The sequence below is a fragment of the Haliotis rubra genome, unplaced genomic scaffold (assembly GCF_003918875.1).
Source record: "Haliotis rubra isolate DU_JTF1 unplaced genomic scaffold, ASM391887v1 Scf59, whole genome shotgun sequence".
Lineage (NCBI taxonomy): Eukaryota > Metazoa > Mollusca > Gastropoda > Lepetellida > Haliotidae > Haliotis > Haliotis rubra.
Window position 1 is genome coordinate 311,272 of NW_025767290.1, and position 20,826 is coordinate 332,097.

The 20,826-nt window shown below is 40.5% G+C and overlaps 2 long non-coding RNA genes across 4 annotated transcripts; one reads left to right on the forward strand and one right to left on the reverse strand.

Annotated features, from left to right (window-relative positions):
- Positions 1 to 12,213: 12,213 nt before the first annotated feature.
- Positions 12,214 to 14,696, reverse strand: LOC124254987. Its single transcript, XR_006892597.1, has 3 exons — positions 14,657 to 14,696; positions 14,038 to 14,097; positions 12,214 to 13,459 (listed from the first exon to the last, which is right to left on the reverse strand). It is a non-coding gene; the product is annotated as an uncharacterized LOC124254987 (long non-coding RNA).
- LOC124254988 lies at positions 13,618 to 14,689 on the forward strand. Of its 3 annotated transcripts, none has more exons than XR_006892599.1 (3): positions 13,618 to 13,718; positions 13,964 to 14,080; positions 14,654 to 14,689. It is a non-coding gene; the product is annotated as an uncharacterized LOC124254988 (long non-coding RNA). The 3 variants fall into 3 exon arrangements; XR_006892598.1 differs by lacking the exon at positions 14,654 to 14,689 and adding an exon at positions 14,263 to 14,298; XR_006892600.1 differs by lacking the exon at positions 14,654 to 14,689 and adding an exon at positions 14,217 to 14,296 and having other exon boundaries at positions 13,964 to 14,094.
- Positions 14,697 to 20,826: the final 6,130 nt, after the last annotated feature.

The following is a 20,826-nucleotide window of genomic DNA, read 5'->3' on the forward strand; positions in this document are numbered from 1 at the left end:
TCAGTCAGTCAGTCTTATTCATTCTTCATCATGTTCACTACAGACTTTTAAAGGGGAGATCACTCCTGTGTTCCTCTAGTTTACATGGTAGTGAATATATTGCTACCTACAGGAGATATAATTTTAATTATGTCTGGTGATGTTTTATCTCAAATGTCTAGTTTTTACTGACCCAGCTTTTTTATTATGTGTTCATGAATTCCTTGAAATGATGCTGTTTTCCTGCTTTATATATATTTTTCCATAATATTAAATCCTCTACTTGAGAACATACCATACTCAAGAAAGCACAGTATTTGTTTTTGCCTTGATGGATAATACGTCCCTCTCTCAGTAAACCTGTGTATGTGTTTGCTATTAGTTTTAATTACTGAACACTGAACAAATATTCCTATTTCCATCAATTTCCATCAACATGAAATGACATTTCATGTTCCATCAGTACAACCATAGTCTCATTGCTACATTGAAGTCACACTCTCCAACTGTCTCTAACATTGTACAGGACCTTTGTTGTAAACTGACCAGACAGTGTCCATTATACCTAGTGTCATGCCATTAAACTAAGGCTCAAGACGCAGCAGTGGCTGTGATTGGGTCAAGGATATTTATCATCATTATTATAGTGGATGGAAATTCTGTTCAAATCAGTCATGAAACTATAGTGAAGTGAGGTGAAATTGGGTTTAACGTCGTGCTTGAGAATATTTCCTCATATGACAACGTGCATGCGTGTGTATGTGCAGCTGCTTGTACTAGCCCAGACTTAAGCTGGTTTTATAGTGCTAGCCCACTGAGATACCATGCCGCAGTGAAGCATGAATACCCCACTCAGACACATTATATTGACTCCGACCCGACCAGTTGTTGTTTTACCCATTAATGCCGAACGCCAGGCAGGGACCAACAAGTACCATATTTTAGCGTCTTTTGGTATGACGCGGTCGGGGATTGAACCCGCGACCTTCCGCTCTCCGGGCGGACGCGCTCTGACCACTACACCACGGAGGCGGTCCATGAAACTATGGAGGTCCTAGTACTGATATTAGATGTGAAGGAGTTAGGTTAGACCAGTACAATGGCACCCGACCTCAAGAGCTCAGCTAGATATCGTTGTTTCCAGCTACTGGAGATGTGATACACTGTATACTTAGGGAGGAGTCTACAGGTGTTAGATGAAGTAGCATCCAGGATGGATCCCAATAGAGTGGCATGTCTCACTTGTCAATATGTTACAGTCCATCTCGTCCAATCTTACTGGCAAACAAGGATAAGTTGGACCAGCGCAGAGAATGTGTTTACGAGAAGTAGGTGGTGCACAGAATGAGCAAACCCATTTGGTTTGTGAAAGGTAGAGCAGATGTAGGCTAGTGCACGTGCAGTACATGACAATGATATTGATTCCGCGTGTAGCTGCGCGCCTTGCTCATAAGACTGTCATGTAGTCGGTGTAGCACTACACTTGATCGCGGACAACCAGGGTCCCCTTCGATAACAATGGCAAGCGCCAGTGGGCGGCATTCATACATGCTAATACGGGTCAACTGTCAGGTCGGTGCTCAACTTATCGTTGTTTGCCAGGAAGTAAGCTTTATCAGTGTAATCCAAGGATCAAAATATTGCTGTTTTGTTAACATCATAGTTTACGGTTAATCAGCAAAGGGAGAGAACTCCCACTTCGAACAAACATGTGTTCCATGTACATAATAGTTTGAGATCAAAGAAGGGAGTTAACTCTACACTCGCTACCAAATTTACTCCTTGTCTTTTCAATAATGTGATACCGGTATATTCTTGTTGATGTTCACATTTTGTGTTGATCATTCAACATGGTAAGATGAAAATACATGTTTTTGCTCTGATCATTTAACATATTTTTTGTTAGATATATTTTTTTCATTGGTGTATTGATGAAAACATGAAGCTGTGAATCACACATACAGGATACCATGCTGTAATATAATTCTCACAATCAACTAAAGGGGCTTTAACATTGTCCATCTTGCTTCATGGCACTGAAATATGAGCATGTTCACTCTTCATCACTCCTGTGTATTCTAAGAAAATAATTATTTGTTTCACGTAAGCAAACTACTAACAACAGCTCCAGACAATCCTTCAGTGTCAAATATGTAAAATATGGTGTTTCATTTTATAAAAATACAGTAGCACACAAACACTAAGCTTCCCCTTCATATATTTGAGAACTACAGTCAAATCCCGATGAGTCGAATGCCGGTGTCTCGAATATTATGCATAACTCGAAGTACCTGTCAGTCCCGACCATTCCCTGTTATAGTTGTCATCATTTGAATACCGGTTACACGAATTCGTCTCAAAAATACACACGATGACTCGAGAAGGAAATTTGGTCCCATGAGATTCAAACAACAGCAATCTTGTATACATAAGCCGAAGTCAGTCAATGAGAAGTTGGTTGGTGTAGCAAACTGATCCAATTAACAAACCAGCGCGGCTCACACCTTTCCGCCATTGACGGGTGAGTTCAAAAGGCAGATTAGAGATTTTACGGAAATCACTGTGTGTGCTAATCAGACTGGAACTGATAAGGTGCCCCTATTAGTGATAGGGAAATCATTAGATAAACAAATGCTTAGGCGGAGGAATTAGGACTGGATCATCTATTTTTTTACCCTCATAGACATACCTATGTCTCGAATACATTGATAAGTCGAATTTATTACTTTGTCCCCAGCGATCCGACTCATCGGGATTTGACTGTATTTCTATTTTCAAATTAATTAAACTGGCAAATTAATTTACTTGGCATCAGAGGTAAAATACCCAATTCTCATACTGTTACCATATATACGGTTGCTGATCAAGTCTAATCCTTATCAGTGGTAATTAATATGGTTCTCGACATGATATGGCTGAAACTCACTCACTCACTCACTCACTCACTCACTCACTGACCAAGTCCTTTATTTGGTTGTGGCTTTTGATCAGTGACTTTGTCATATATTTTTTCAGGAAGAAGCCCAAATAGCCCTGTTAATGTTTATATTGTTTCCTGGTTATTTCTTGTAGACAGACATTTTATTGATGGTTTTGTTTTCAACAATTCATCTTTATGTATTCAGTAGGTTCTGATGGTAAAGTTATTGTTTCATTTATTCATTAATATGTGTAAAACATTCTTGCCTCTGTGTCGATACTATTTCAAGAGATATCCATACTGTTTTAAGAGATGTCCATACTGCTTTGTCCTCTCCAGACTTGATAATGTGGAGGATGCTGTCATAGTGTGAGTGGGACATTATGCAACAAACAATTGATATTTATTTCTCTTCATTGTATTGATTCCAAATCCAGTTCCAGTCTCTTTGTGCTTAAAGTGAGCAGTTAGGAAATCCTTGCATCTCGCTGGATAGATGGAGTGGTCAGTGAAAGAGTTTAGTTTTACGCTGCACTCCGCAATATTCCAGCTATATGGCAGCGGTCTGTAAGTAATCGAGTCTGGACCAGACAAGATAGATGGGTTTCCCAGAGAAATGGGATAATGTCAAAAGACATGGCATTGAAAGAGTGGCACAAAATTGTTTGATCGTTGTTTTATCCGAATATGTGATGCAAAACTATTTGACAGCTATTTTATCAGAATATTTATCAATGTGACTTTGATTCTGACAAATGTTCTTTTACATATATAGGAGGGTTTATTATTTTATGAACAATCCTAGCACAGAATACACATTTTCTGATCTCACATGAACCACAATTACATTACCCATTTGTAAAGAGACAACAGTATTTTCTTTTCTTTTTCTTTAGTTTTTTTTCAGTTCCTTATTGTAACTTTATGATTTATACTTCCAGACCTGGTTCCAAAGTATAGCCCTCAAGTGGTTCTAGACAATGAGGATGACCCTCACTGGATGTATAGATTAGTTTCCAGTTTTTAGAATGGGTAGAATTCCATTATTATTTTATTTAGTCATTATTTGCACTAGATTTTGTACATGATACTGATATTTCATTGTCTTCAAATTATAATGTTGTAAATGAATTATGAATATTCATTAAATCTTGTTGGCACATATATTAATAAAACATATCAATAAATCAACAATTGTTTTTAGTCCATGTTGACAAATGTTTCATCAACACAATGGGCATTGAGGTATTGAACTACACATGACTTACAGGTATCCCCAGCTCCTGCCTTATCTAGGACACTCACTGAGAAAAGCTGGAAAATTGCTGATGCTGCACAAAGCAATATTCATTCATTCATTCCACCAAACCCATCCATCCATCATTCCATCCATCCATTCCTTCCCCTTCCTTCCATCCATCCATCCATTTCATCCTTCCATCCATTTCATCCTTCCATCCATTTTATCCATTCCGGGTTAGAATATTGATCTTCAGTAACCTATGCTTGTGGTAAGAGGCGACTTAACGGGATCGGGTGGTCAGGCACGCTGACTTGGTTGACACACGTCGGTTCCCAATTGCGCAGATCCATGCTCATGCTGTTGATCACTGGATTGTCTGGTCCAGACTCGATTATTTACAGATCGCCACCATATAGCTGGAATATTGCTGAGTGCCCATAAAACTAAACTCACTCACTCATTCATTCATTGACAAGGGGTATATTTCATAAAAGAAAGTTTTGTAAACTTTACAAATTGTTTTGAACTGGCCTGGGAAGATGTTTATAATATCAATGGCAAGATTGTTTAGCCCTGTCCCAATATATTTACAGGCTGACATCATTTGGCTGGAATATAGAAGCGTTTGGCAACGCACGAACGACCCCATCCTCGATAATCTCCAGGGTATACGTGATCGTCAGACTCGTGATCGTAACGTTCGAGGATGGAACGACCCAACAACACCATGGAGCTCGAAGGCGTGAATGTTGCGATTTTGAAGCGCTCGTAAAATGGAATAGTTCTTGCCTGGGTACTATTAATTTTCCAGTGTCAGACGTAACCTCTGTTCTAATACGGCCCTTTCATGGTGTGAGCGTTCAAGACTGGTGATTGGAGGCAATCAGATTTAGTTGTGCAATCAGCGACGTTGTTTCAAAAGTGATCATTCGCAAGGCCTCGGTAATTTCCGTATGCTTCGAGAAAACTAAACTTCTTCCCCTGCGCGATGCGCAAACGTTTCTTCTAGACAGAACTCAGTCATGTTATGGCGGATCAGTGGCGTCTCCATCGCCCTCGTTGACAACGGACAAGCTAGCCATTAAACGTCTTGTGTGTAACATCAACACAAGTCCCCGGCAGTTGGGGGATATTTGTGGCCCAACATTTGCTTCTGTTAGTCAAGTTGAATCTAAGTCGATGTAACAGGTGTTCTGATTGGATAGAAAGAAGGGAGATAATTCGTGTTGCGATCTTTTGCCGCTAGGGGATTTTACGAGAACCGGGAAATATGGCCGTATTAGAACAGAGGTTACGTAGGAAGATATGACAGGAGTAACCTCTGTTGGAAGAGAATACCGATACTTTTGTGTCTGTGGTTATGTGTTGCAGGAACAATATGTTACATGTACAAGAGAGTTGGATTCACTATGTTGGTGAAACCCACAAATGCGTGTCAAGTCAAGAATTATGTAAAATCAGATTGGAATCAAGATTCTGGAACACCTTAGGGATTCCATTCTGTATCTGCGCGTCTCAGACGACCGAGTTTACACTCCAACGAAAACATCGTTGACAACGTCATATCAAATTAATGGATTCTTAAATTTCGGCTATTTACTGAACATGAAATAGTGTTACTGTGATTATCTGCTGTGTCCTTTTCTTGTTTAACGCCGCACTCAGCAGTATTCCAGCTATATGTCAGTCGTTAATCGGACCAGACGATCCAGTCGTAACAGGCGACTAACAGGATCGGGTGGTCAGGCTCGCGGACTTTGTTGACACATGTCATCGGTTCCCAACTAAGTAGATTTGCTTATGATGTTGATCACTGGATTGTCTGGTCCAGACTCGATTATTTACTGACCGCCGCCATATAGCTGAAATGTTGCTTAGTGCGCCGCGGCGGTAAACAAAACACAAACAGACAAACAAACAGACAAACCAGTGCTCGACACATCGGAGGATCGATCTACGCAATGGGATACGATGACATGCATCAAGTCAGGGAGTCTGACCACCCAACCCCGTTAGTCGCCTCATACGAGCTGCTCAGTTGCTTCTCGGGACAAGAATGGGTCGGTTAATACCGGTTCGAGTCCGGATCTTCCCGGGATTATTGTCTTAGGATTGTATTATCGAGCTACGGTTGTCAGCTTAACTTGGAGGAAACTCCGAAATGATGCATATCTCAAAAGTTTTTTGAGTGGCAGGAACAATTTTTTTTAATGGAACGACAACTATCAAAAAAGTGATAACGGTTTTAGCATCTACATCTTAAGGTCGCATCCATTGCAATGTAGAAGTTTTCTATCAAAACAAATCGTTCCTGTCTCAGAAGTTTACCTAGACAATGGCACTGGTCTTGACAAATAGGAGTATAATCAGCGCAAATCACGGATTTGAACCAACTAATATAGGGCTTGGCACGTCCTAGGGACGCAACTTTGCTCAGCGTAATATGATTTCCTTAAAGACTGGGTCAGTTGTGTTTCAGTGAGTGAGTTGGGTTTTACGCCGCTTTTAGCAATATTACAGCAATATCACGTCGGGGGGACATCAGAAAATGGGTTTCACACAATGTACCCATGTGGGGAATCGAACCCGGGCCTTCGGCGTGACAAGCGAACGTTTTAACCACTGGGCTACCCCACCGCATCAGAGTCGTCTTTTAGACTACAAGATACATACAAAAAAGAACAAATATATCCCTTCGGGTCAGAGACCCCTAAACGATTTTGATGCATACAGAATCTGATGAGTCTTCTAGACAAACCTCCCTGATAACCACATGTGGTCAAGCAGGTTAACGACTAAATCTACCGCTTGTCGTCCGCAGTCCGGTGAAATTAAAGGTGACTATTGTATTGCGTTCACGGGTGGCCAAATTAAACCCAAGACCCTCCGGCCCATTCAAATAAACGTGCTTCCGACCACCTGATCTCTGGTTGAACATTTCATCACAAACCGATTAAGGGCAGCCAAGCAGGTAGTATTAATGTTAAAATGATGTGACAGAACCCATATATATAGCTGACACAATACGGGATCAGTCGGTTGAAGTAAGTAGGCCTTTATCTGTTGTTCCGGTTTAACAGCCACAGGTTTTATGTATGGTCACTGATACTCGAACCCGTGTTTGCATGCTCTTTTGGAAACAAAATCTGTATCCATGGTTGATTTGCATTCCCATAAAACAACAATTACAGGGTCTTTTACACTGACAAGATGGTTGAAGAAACTGTTTCTGAAAAGAATTGACAATTGAATGAGCTGGGGGTAACGTCGTTTTGCATATAATTCCAATCATACCACGAGGGGTCAGGTTAAAGTGGGAGGGAGTCCCGAAGCGATGCAGGTCTCAGGCGTTTACCACTGTGGAGGCTACGACCACGGGGATGGTGCAGACTAACCCCGAAACATAATCATGGCGAAACGGGATTCGAACCCACGACCAAAGGTTTCTGCGTGCCGGAGGAATGGCGACTTGGCCAGATATATCGTCTCTTCCGGCTTTAAATTACAAAGTTAAAACATTTCCAAATGTATCTGGTCTCAGAACAGTCTTTGGAACACTGCAAACATCTTAGGGACCGTTCAAAGGATCATGAGGACCGCCTCCGTGGTGTGGTGGTTAGAGCGTCTGCCCGGAGAGCGGAAGGTCGCGGGTTCGATCCCCGACCGCGTCATACCAAAAGACGTTAAAATATGGTACTTGTTGGTCCCTGCCTGGCGCTCGACATTAATGGGCACAACAAGGACTGGTCGGCTCGGAGTCAGTATAATGTGTCTGAGTGGGGTATTCATGCTTCATTGCGGCATGGCATCTCAGTGGGCTAGCACTATAAAACCAGCTTCAGTCTGGGCTAGTACAAGCAGCCGCACATCCACATACACACGCATGCACGTCATCATATGAGCGAAATATTCTCAAGCACGATGTTAAACCCAATTTCACCTCCTCACCTCACCTCAAGGGATGATGATGATTTTAAGGGAAGGGAGGGGGACAGCAATTTTGTACATGCAATTAAACTTATGCTTAAAGATTATGGGAGGGGTAATTGATTTTGTACATGACGTGTGTGTGTGTGTGTGTGTGTGTGTGTGTGTGTGTGTGTGACTTATTTCGTACATAGATTTAAGGGGGGTCATTCACATTGTACATGCTGCTCCATAAAGATCATCACCCCCCACCCTAGCCTTAATTTATGAACGGTCGTGCAAAACCAGGTCTATGTTACCTGTATGAACGTTTGCATAAACAATTCTTGTGTGTTCCATGTGTAGCCTCCAACAAACATGTCAGTATACTTTCTTTACCTCCTAATGAATTAATTGGTAATAAGCTCATTATTTGCATAGATAAAAACATTGTTGTTGTGATGTTTAAACGTTCCTTCCACGATAACGTCTAGATGGTGACGTATTTCGTCAAACGGAATTAATTCTATAAGGGCACCTCGAATAGGATCCTTTTTTTATGCCTGTTAATTATTTCACTGAAAAGGGGATGAGCATTGGCAGTTGGAGCTGACGAGACAAAATGAAATGGGGCGATTGTTTTGTGAAAAAAATATGCTTACAGGCGTGACTGAGAGATTAGACTAAATTACCAGTCCCTTCACCATAAGCCCCGAAACGTCGTGAAGAACAAAACAGAAAGTGTTTCCATAAAAAATAAAAGAAGATATCAATAAAAAGTTTCATGTCTTCAAAGTAATTACGTTTAGAGTTGACTCCGTTTCTCGCCCAGACGCCGTCTCTAGCTTACGGAAAGTCTTGGTTTGTTTGTAGATCCACAAAAACAAACCGCTGACAGGCAGTAATGCCAGGTGACCTTTCCCGCAGGTAAACGAGCCAACATGAATACTACAGCTGCTGTTACCCGAACCAGCTTCCTAGATCAGCGTGACATCAACTGAGGGAATTTAGCTCTGAACATTATCAGTACTGCTGAGCAAAAATATATGAATATATTAGATTTCAATTATTATTAATACAGGTCAGATCGTACAAGATGTTTGTGGCTACCTGGTTCGCAGACCATTGAAACCAGTTAAATGCTTGCGTTTGTTTTAAAATGAGATGACCGGCATCTGAATCTGTTACTATAGTGTATCACAGGTGGTGGTGGTGGAATTGGGTTTAACGTCGTGCTTGAGAATATTTCGCTCATATGACGACGTGCATGCGTGTGTATGTGTATGTGCAGCTGCTTGTACTAGCCCAGACTGAAGCTGTTTTTTTATAGTGCTAGCCCACTGAGATACCATGCCGCAGTGAAGCATGAATACCCCACTCAGACACATTATACTGACTCCGAGCCGACCAGTCCTTGTTGTACCCATTAATGCCGAGCGCCAGGCAGGGACCAACAAGTACCATATTTTAACGTCTTTTGGTATGACGCGGTCGGGGATCGAATCCGCGACCTTCCGCACTCTGGGCGGACGCTCTAACCACTACACCACGGAGGCGGTCGTATCACAGGTACGCAAATGATATCCGACTGTTGTTTTAGGCCGCAGGAAGGTATACCACTGACAATAAGCTTGAGAACGTCGGATTCTTTCATGTTACTATATTTAATCTACCATGTTTTATTTGTTGTCTAACGCCACACCCTGCAATATTCATGCTATATCGCGGCGGTCTGTAAATAATCGAGTGATCGACACTATGAGCTTCGACCTATGGGATACGATGACATGTGTCAACCAAGTCAGCGAGCCTGACCACCCGATCCCGTTAGTCGCCTCTTACGACAAGCACGGGTTACAGAGGACCAATGCTAACCCGGATCTTCAAGGGTTAGTAGCAGCTCCAGTCTAGCTGACGTGTTGGTTGGTCTCTATTCGTTTCGTTTAAGTAAGTTAAGGAGTCACATCGTTTGTAGAAAGGCATTCTAAACGTTTGTGTCCCACACAGAAGGTACGTAGACCACGTCCTTGAAAGCATTAATCTATATTCCGAACAGTCGTAATCGTATTCTGTTTGTTGACCTTTGTCGTAACTTGATGCTAGCTCTATACATGTATGGTGGAAACCCTGCTGGTGTACCATGCATGTTAGAATGGTTATCACCCTCAAGTCCGAAGTGTATATTGTACTGTTGAATAATAGTGGGATAACAAGTTATCAGTGTTGTTCAAGACAAGAGGAGAAATACCCCAGTTAATACTACACTTCCGGTGTTCCAGTGGAAGACAAGATATTTATTTCATTTACTGGACCAAATGGCCTATATAACTGGAAATCCATTTGAATCAGGGCATAGAATTTGAACCAATCTGAGAATAATTACAGCTACACGTACTGACAGAATAGTTTGACCTCCAATGCAAGACCACCGTAACATGGCTAGCGGTCAGTCACTGTAGTGGTCGGGCTAACCGCTTGGTGGGCAGGGAGAAATGACGCATACATCATTCCAGTTGACCTGACCGATTCTGGGTTCTATAAGTTCTCCTTTTAAGTCTCGAAATAAATCCTTTATGCTAACTTAAGAGGGCGAGGTGCTGTTCGTCCTGGCAGGGAGACTATATAACGGGAGGGAGACGATGTAGTAGATTATCCCTGGTCCTGGGTATTCTGCCCTTGGACAAACAGGTTTGCATTGATAGACAAAGTGTTTATTCAACTGTTTTCTTGGGAAATTGGAAACTTTCTGTCTATCCACACACACACAAACAAATTTGGACCGTCTGTATGGATGAATGACGTAATGGGTGACTGAGGGATAGTGGGGTGAGTGAGTGAGTTTAGTTTTACGCGGCACTCAGCAATATTCCAGCTATATGGCAGCGGTCTGTAAATAATCGAGCCTGGACCAGACAATCCAGTGATCAACATCATGAACATCGATCTACGCAATTGGGATACGATGACGTTTGTCAACCAAGTCAGCAAGCCTGACCACCTGATCCCTTAGTGGCCTGAGGGAAGGAGTGAAAGATGGGGTGAATGTAGGTTAGGGTGGACCTATGATGGAGTGTTTGTTTAATGCTGCACTCAGAAATATCACTTACAGGATGATGGCACCAAGTACATAATTGACTCTGGACAAGAAAAACATGTGATTAATATCATGACCAATATCCAGGACCAACAATGTGAGGTTAGAGTGACACACAGTGAACCTAGCCTGACCTGACCACCAGAACCATTGGTTACTGGGAATCAGTTCTTCTCAGCTGTGAATGAGCAAGCAGATATTTGCTTTCATTGATGCTATACTCACACATAAGATAGGTCACACACTGCTACCAGCCAGTCGTCTTTCAGTTTGCACCCTGAAGGTGAAGGGGTTAGAATATTGATCTTCAGTAACCCATGCTTGTTGTAAGAGGCTTAATTAACGGATCCGTGGTCAGGCTCGCTGGCTTGGTTGACACGCCATGGTTCCCTTTGCGATCGATGCTCATCATGTTGATCACTGGATTGTCTGGTCCAGACTTCGATTAATTACAGACGCCGCCATATAGCTGGAGTGCGGCGTAAAACTAAACTCACTCACTCACTCTTTCAGTTTGCTATTTCTTCAAGCCTGGTGCACTGAGGAACTTGGCTAGATAGCATCCCATGGTCTTACCCATCAACAGATAATGCACAGAAGGGATTCATCTGGAGGTTAATATTTGGCTCTAGAAAGCACCAAATGTAAAAATCCCCGAACTTGAATAAAAAAAGCCTCTCCAATTTTAATTATTTGATAACTGATATATTTCATGTCTCTGAAGAGAAGAGTTGCATTTTAATGACAACAAGACAAATAAATTGAAAGTAGATTCAATCCTTATTCCCGAATGACTGCAATGAAATATATCAAAGCACAGAGATAAAATACCTCTGAAGATAGAAAGATATGAACCCTAAAAATACAATTTTGCAGAAATTAGCAATTACTTTCTCAATCTGCCTGCTAAAGGCTCTGAGTCTGGAATCCTTGAGAAATCCCAGCCAAGGACACCAAAAGTGGGTTTCTACTTGGTGCATGAAAAACATGTTCATCTTTTCAGTGAACATCATCAGCCATACCCTCTTCAACAGCAGACACCGCAGTGAAATAAAAACGAAAAGACCACACTGCTATTTGAAACCTTTATTACCACATGTCATCTGGCTGCAGTATTGTACTGTACAGGTATAACACAGATATAGCACACAACACAGAGGTAAGCATTCCACCGGACACATCACAACAAGACACGTGGAGGTAACAAGCAACATGGGAATGGAAGGAATTGTCTGCCATATATATTTCTTTCTGCATTAAATGTAAAAATATACTTTCCCACACTGGACACAATGGACGGTGAGTGAAAGTCGATGAGCGACATAAACCCTGGAAGGAATATTCCACACAACATCATTGTGCTTTTTGTTGCTTTTAAATCAGATTGAGGCCAGATTCATTAATTTTTGTTTGATGGTTTTCTTGACCGATTTGGTAAAAAGTTGGGAGAAAATCACAGAAAAGATAGAGGTTACTAAAAGGTTACTGAGTAATGTTTTTAAAAGAACATCATGAAACAAAATGTGTATATCCCAACAAATAAGAATATTAAAGTAAATTTCAATCAAATTTTCAATTTCACTTGTTAAAGGCTCACCTGTAAAACACAAAAATTAACTGTTCTGGCCCAAAGAAAAAGTAACTGAGATCAAGCAGCATTTTACATTACAAAAAATAGAAATCTTTCATTAATAGGATGGTTTGTAAAGGATTAAACGCAAGCATCTTTCACAGGAATGATAGTTTTTCAAAAGATTAAGAGCAATATATAGTAATATTCAGACACAAGCAAACGTCACAACCACATTTTCTATCACCTGCATACTTCCATTCATACAAACAAAACAGACACTGACTTTGGTGACCTTAAATTGACACAAAGTTGATAAAAAAAATAAAAATCATATTTACTGGTTTACAGCAACCAGATATCTATAATATTCTAGACTATGTCATATGAATGCACACGGAAGCTGGTGTATGATTGGAAGTTTAGGAAAGGTACCTATGGTCAGAACCTCTGCTGAACTCATGTCCTATGTCCTATGACTAGTTGTGAGGAAGATCAGGTGGCGGTGCATATGTTGATGTAAATACCTATATTTCATACTGAGGCATACATGTGGGAATAAGATGGAAACATTTATATTAGGCCATGATAAACTGATCATAAACCTTGTAAGGATTTATTTTAGCAAGTTATTTCACATCCATTGTCCCAAATGTTCTGGACAAGCTGTTTTGAGGCCTTATACAACATGTCCTGTAGGTTGTGGACAAGATGTCCTCTAAACATGGATAGGCTCTCCAGTAGGTACTGGACAAGATGTCCCGAGGGGTCCTGGATAAGATGTCCTGTAGGTAATGGATAGGCATTGTCCTCTAGAACCTGGACAAGATGTCCTGGATAAGAATTGTCCTCTAGAACCTGAGCAAGATGTCATGTAGGCCTGGACAAGATGTCCTGTGGGTTCTGGATAAGATTGTCCTCTAGAACCTGAGCAAGATGTCATGTAGGCCTGGACAAAATGTCCTGTACAAGTTGTCCTCTGGAACCTGGACATGATGCCCTGTAGGTACAGGACATGATGTCATGTAGGTCCTGGACAAGCTGTCCTGTACAAGTTGTCCTCTGGACTGACTGACTGACTGACTGAGTTTAGTTTTACGCCGCTTTTAGCAATATTCCAGCAATATCACGGCGGGGGACACCAGAAATGGGCTTAACACATTGTGCCCATGTGGGGAATCGAACCCGGGTCTTCGGCATGAATCGAACGCCCCGTTGTGTCCTCTGGAACCTGGACGTGATGCCCTGCAGGTCCTGAAGAAGATGTCCTGTAGGTACAGGACATGATGTCATGTAGGTCCTGGACATGAATTGTCCTCTGGAACCTGGACAAGATGTCCTCTAGAACCCGGACAAGATGTTCTGTAGGTCCTGGACAAAATGTTCTGTAAGTCCTGAACCTGGATGTGATGCCCTGGACAAGAATTGTCCTCTGGAAGGATACTATCCTGGACAAGATGTCCTGTAGGTAGGAACCTGGACATGATGTCTATGTGGACAAGAGGTCCTGGACAAGAATTGTCCTCTGGAACCTGGATATGATCCTATAGAACCTGGACAAGATGTCCTGTAGGCCCTGGACAAGAATTGTCCTCTGGAACCTGGATATGATCCTATAGAACCTGGACAAGATGTCCTGTAGGCCCTGGACAAGAATTGTCCTCTGGAACCTGGAATGTCCTGAACTGGAGAGATGTCCTGTAGGCCCTGGACAAGAATTGTCCTCTGAACCTCTGGAACCTGGACATGATCCTAGAAGTCCTGGACAAGAAGGCCCTGGACAAGAACAAGATGATCCTATAGAACCTGGACAAGATGTCCTGTAGGCCCTGGACAAGAATTGTCCTCTGGAACCTGGACATGATCCTATAGAACCTGGACAAGATGTCCTGTAGGCCCTGGACAAGAATTGTCCTCTGGAACCTGGACATGATCCTATAGAACCTGGACAAGATGTCCTCTGGAACCTGGACATGATCCTATAGAACCTGGAACCTGGACAAGATGTTCTGTAGGTCCTAGGCCCTGGACACCTGGACAAATGTAGGCCCTAGACATAATGTCCTAAATGTCTGTGACAAGGTCTCATAGGTCCTGGACAAGCTTTATCCTTGTTCTAGGACAAGGTGTCCTTATGCCGTGTTCACCCAAGAGAGGCTTCAGACAGAAGCCATTCATTTTTAAGATCTTTTCAAAGTGAAGGAATCAAGCACAAACTACCATGGCCTCGTATGGTATTATATCTCCAGGAATGCCTGTAATGGTGGTTGTAAATACTTGCATGTAGCTCACTATACACTGTTGTATATACACCAATAATTGAAAGGTATTTTCATTTTGTAAATATATGTATATAAAGCATTGAAACTTTGCATCATCTATAGTGTTCTTTGAAAGCATCAAATGTTCAGCTATTGTATCACCATGGTATTATGTTAATTGTAATGTAGATATTTGGTTGGCAAGATATTAAGGATGAACAAAGAGAACTACAGAATAAACTAAGAGAGTGAAATTTTGATTACTTCGCTTCTATCATCACAAATAACTATGGACAAATAAATCATGGAAATGCAGGATATTTCATGTTTCTTGTTGTAGTAATTGCACTCGGAGAATGAGAAAGGAATGGTGTAGTTTGAACAAAGAAACAGAACATGTGATTTTACTATTTTGATTTTAAAACATGACTGTGGCATGACATAAAATATAAACCTAGTTACCTGGTGAGTAATGAAAATGAGATACACACAACTAAATGTAATAAATATTCATGATTCAAAAAACATTTTATCTCAAATACAAAATATCCACGCATGTCATTTCATACACACTTGTGAAACTAAGATTGTGCCGAGTCATCACAAATGACATCGGTTCATCAACACTCAGTTGAGATCTGTACATGGAAATCGTAGGAAATCCACACATTGAAAAGTATAAATAACAGACAAAAAAGTAACATATCTAGTCTAGGAAACAAATAAATAAAACACTGTACTTATGTTTGCCATCATTTATCGCACCAAATGACAGATTGTTTCTGTATTCAAGACATGCAACATACGATGATGTTTGCAATTAAAGTGAGATACTCAAACACATAAATAACGCAACACTGTGTTTTTGTCTCATAAGGAGACACTTAATGATAATTGTAGTACGGTATCTTATTGTAGTAAGATGAACTCATGTGATTACAATTTCTCTTTTCTAGACCTGTAAATGTGGCTTTTAAATGCATTTCATGTTTCTTTACGTATCCCCTCTTGAAATTATATGGCCCCTCTGAAGTTTTTATGTTTTCATCCACTGTTTTACTAACACAAACTTTGATGGGATTTAGGACTTAAACCTTTAGCTCACATTCCAATTAAAGTGTATCGGATTCAGGAGACATTGCCATGGTTACCAGGAGAGATGGGGAAGGGTTGTGATGGTTAGGGGTTGATGAGTAATGACACGGTACTCCATCTGGTAATAAATGACAACTGTATATAACAACACAATATCCACTGCTACACAATAACAGCTCGTATATATTTCATTGCATAGCATGTTGGGAACAAAGCCATAAAACCTACATTAAATGCCCCTAAACTACGACCTAGGGACTGCCTCAAAAGAAAAACAGCTGAAACAATATTTCATTTCCACAAAAGTTTCGTTGACTGGTAGAGAGATATGAATAACAAACGTAGATTAAAATGTAGATTGACTCACTGTCATATGTGACACACTGTCAGGTGAGTTGAAAATGGTTCTGAACTTATGAGACAATCCCTACATAGTCAATGACTTCATATGATGATGCTCACATTCTTGCATAAATTACAAAGCAACAACACATTGATGTGAATGCGGCTAGGCCAGTACATATCAGTAATGCTGTTCACACACAACAGCAGGACAACAAACAGATGATGTCACACTTGCAGGGCGAACCATGAAGGACAATTGTGTGCCAATACTAACAAGTGTACAATGTTCTTGATACAAATATAAAACACAGACTCCGATGTATTACTCCAGAATACAGAGGTCATTTGGGTACAAACACAATAAAATCATTTGGTATAATTGATGCATGGATTTAATCATATGGATTAAAATATAAGATTTGGACATATATAAGTATATTTTCAAGGTGAAGGCTGTCAGACTGTCAAAATGAATTGGATAGTCTAATGAATACCCAGAAGATAAAATTCAGTTGACAGTAAAACACATGCTAGACTAACATCTCGTTTTACACTGTACACTCAACTGTAAAAATCCGCCCTGGTCCGATACCAGCTTGAGAACCTCACAGGCAGATTCACCAGAGGAAGCAGGAGGTCAGCATCCCTCTTTACAGACATCAAATTAACTGTATCCACGGCTACGTAACCTCAGGACTTCAGTACTGGAGCATCCCACCCTTTTACAAATCCTGGATCTAATCCCCATGCAATGCTAATCTCTCAACAGCAATATTGTCTTGCAGTTCTCTATGAGTCAGAGATTCTTTAATGTACAGACACATTCAATCTTATTAACATTATGCATATTGGGTTATCTTCCTGATGTTACAGTGAGCTTGTGCAGAGCTTGTGCAGAGCTTGTGCAGAGCATGGGTGATCTGCTGTGTCCCTTAGAGCAGTTAACTGAAGTAGAAGTCCTGAAGTTACTGGTTAATGTTTGCAATCCTGGATACTTGGTCTACACTAGTGGTGGACCGATTAATTGAAATAATCCAAGATTGGTCGCAGTGACTAAATGACCAAGCAATCGATCATGTTTTCTCATAATCGAACACAAACAATTCTAGAACGGTTGTTTTCATTAACAGTATTTTTCACTAGGTTGGTTTTGTCTGTTACATTTCATAAGCACTACAAGCTCGTTCCAAGTCATGATTGACTTTATCTTAAAGACTCTAAGAAATTTATGTTCCTCCATACTAGTCATCCTTTAAAGATGTGAAATTTTGCCCAAAAAACCCCAAAGATATACTTGGTTTTTTTCCTTAATTTTTTGTGCACTAACACATTTCATAAATGACGCTAACCAATTATTTTTGATGATTGATCGGTTGTAATGAACCTATCATCAATTATGAGATTTTAACCAATTCCCAACATAGTCTACACTGCTTCCACTCAGGCCTCCAAACAACCTGATCATAACAACAGTACAGAAGAAATGCATGTTAGATCAGAATGATAACCCAAAGTTTGGAGATAGTGCCAGAAATTGTGCCCAACTCTTCTGAAACCCCAATCCTTCATACTGGACTCATCAGATTCTATGAAGAATATTGTGTGTGGGAAAACACACATGTTCACTGACAATCAGGGACAATCTCTAAAGCAACAAGTAAAATTTATCTTCATATATGCAAGCAATAAGCCTCGTCATGACTGAGCACTGTGCATCAAACAATGAATATTACACAGGCACTAATGTATTGTGTTGACTGGATGGCTTGTGAATTTAAAAGTGCGACACAATTTCTGCACTCTTTCCAAATAATATTTAGATTTATCATTCTGACATAACATATATTCAATCCGTTTGTATAAGTGGGCTGGTACTCTCACAGCATTACATGATTCTCTACATATTGATGATCAGATTTTCGGTTTTACAGAGTGAGTGAGGCTCCATGAGTTACAGTACGGTAATATTCCAGCAATAATGAGAAGGCTATAATCTTATCCTTTCCCATCTGGCTAAAATCATACCAGTATCTATTCTCGTCTGCTTAAAATCTTAGCCTTTCCTTTCTAGGTAAGAACAGGCAATATAATGGTAATCAGGTTGTCTGTGTACAGTGAATCAGGTATTCTGTGTACAGTGAATCAAGTATTCTGTGTACAGTGAATCAGGTATTCCATGTACAGTGAATCAGGTATTCCATGTACAGTGAATCAGGTATTCTGTGTACAGTGAATCAGGTATTCCATGTACAGTGAATCAGGTATTCCATGTACAGTGAATCAGGTATTCTGTGTATAGTGAATCAGGTATTCCATGTACAGTGAATCAGGTATTCTGTGTACAGTGAATCAGGTATTCCATGTACAGTGAATCAGGTATTCCATGTACAGTGAATCAAGTATTCCATGTACAGTGAATCAGGTATTGTGTACAGTGAATCAGGTATTCCATGTACAGTGAATCAGGTATTCCATGTACAGTGAATCAGGTATTCTGTGTACAGTGAATCAGGTATTCCATGTACAGTGAATCAAGTATTCCGTGTACAGTGAATCAGGTATTCCATGCACAGTGAATCAGGTATTCCGTGTACAGTGAATCAGGTATTCCATGTACAGTAAATCAGGTATTCCGTGTACAGTGAATCAGGTATTCCATGCACAGTGAATCAGGTATTCCGTGTACAGTAAATCAGGTATTCCATGTACAGTGAATCAGGTATTGTGTACAGTGAATCAGGTATTCCATGTGAGTGGAACCTTATTTAATCCAATTCCAGATGATTAAACACACCAAAGATTCATTGCCCAGATGTGTGCAAACCCAAAGGATTTCCAAGCGAACACATCTGTCCAGATTACCAGTGTCACACATAGTTCCAGCAGGATATGACAATGAGCTTCATCTGACACAACGTTTCAGGGAACTGCATGACGACATGGACGCATGGAACACACATTGTACATCAATATCAAAATACATCACCTGTCAGCAGTACAATCTCGACCACATGTCTATAGCAAAAATAGTTAAAACATTGTATTCAGAGTATATAGCAATAAATTTGACATATTTGTTCGTCATATTTCCAAACATGACATGATATGGCGATTATTAAATATAAAGAAAACTTGGACGACTCAGATAATTGTTGGAATTCAGATCAATGGATTCTCAGATCTGTGACATGTATCCTCAAGGATATCTTACTTAATGTCATAAATACAAAAAAAGATGGATTTGGTCGAACATGGAAAATGGTCAACAAGAACTAATACAAGACTGTAACCAGTGGCAACAACTGTCGGCATGATGTCAGAGTATCAATGACATCAATGTACAGAGTAGAAATGTCATAAATTTCTTATGAACTTCAAAATGAGCTGCAGATCTCAGTCCAACAAATATGTCAGATCTTAAAAGTAATATCTAAGCTACACTGCTGTCTGGGTCTGACCTTGCCAGTTTCAGTCGTGGGCGGGATGCATTTCATTACATCATATACCGCCATTGTGACTGGATTAATATCACAATGAGATTCAGCGTAAAATGCACTTAAACCTGTGCACCTCATGAGATCCTGTTTTACTTAGAACTTCACAAAGTGTGGGTAAATTAACATCGGAGCATTTGTAGAAGTAAAAAGTCCTATGGCCAAAACCACAAATCTACAATTTATAAACAATTAATGGTCTCTGCTCTAAGACATGGGGTCTGATGGTCAGGTTTTCTGGGTTGGTTGATGGATGTCATTACTGAGATGGGTGCTGATGATTTGTTTGTCCACACTTGAACATTTACAGACTGTCATAGCAGGAATATTGCAGAAAGCAGCGTTTAACAAACAATGCAATTCTACTTTGCTTCAGTACTAAAGCTTTTTTTAAGACATGTGAATAAGTGAGTTGGACTTCACAATTGTCGGAGAAATATTTCAGATATATCAAAGCATGTCAGCTTGATAAACAAAGAAACTTTCAAGTGACTCTGATCATACACAAATGATCGTGTCATTGAAACTCAGATATAATGCTGACTCACCAAATTCATAATTAGGGCAAATCCGGACTTAAAACCCACGATCAGTGATACTGCTAGAATAGGGAGATAACTTTCAATGACACATGACAACACCAGTGACTGGCCTCTGTTGTCTCATCAGGCAGAAGACATGGCACCTAGCAACAGATGGCGACATCAGAACAGTGGAGAAAATGGTTCTGGAATCTGAGGAACACGGGAATATTGCACAGACACGTTACCACATAGAAAACCTGCTCAAGATGACTTGAGACTAAACATGTTTGGACGTACATCACTAACATGTTATGATACTTAAACTGTGTATAGATGACACTGGAATGATGTGGTCTGATGTGTCTGTGTCAGATTTACAGATCTCACACAATGAG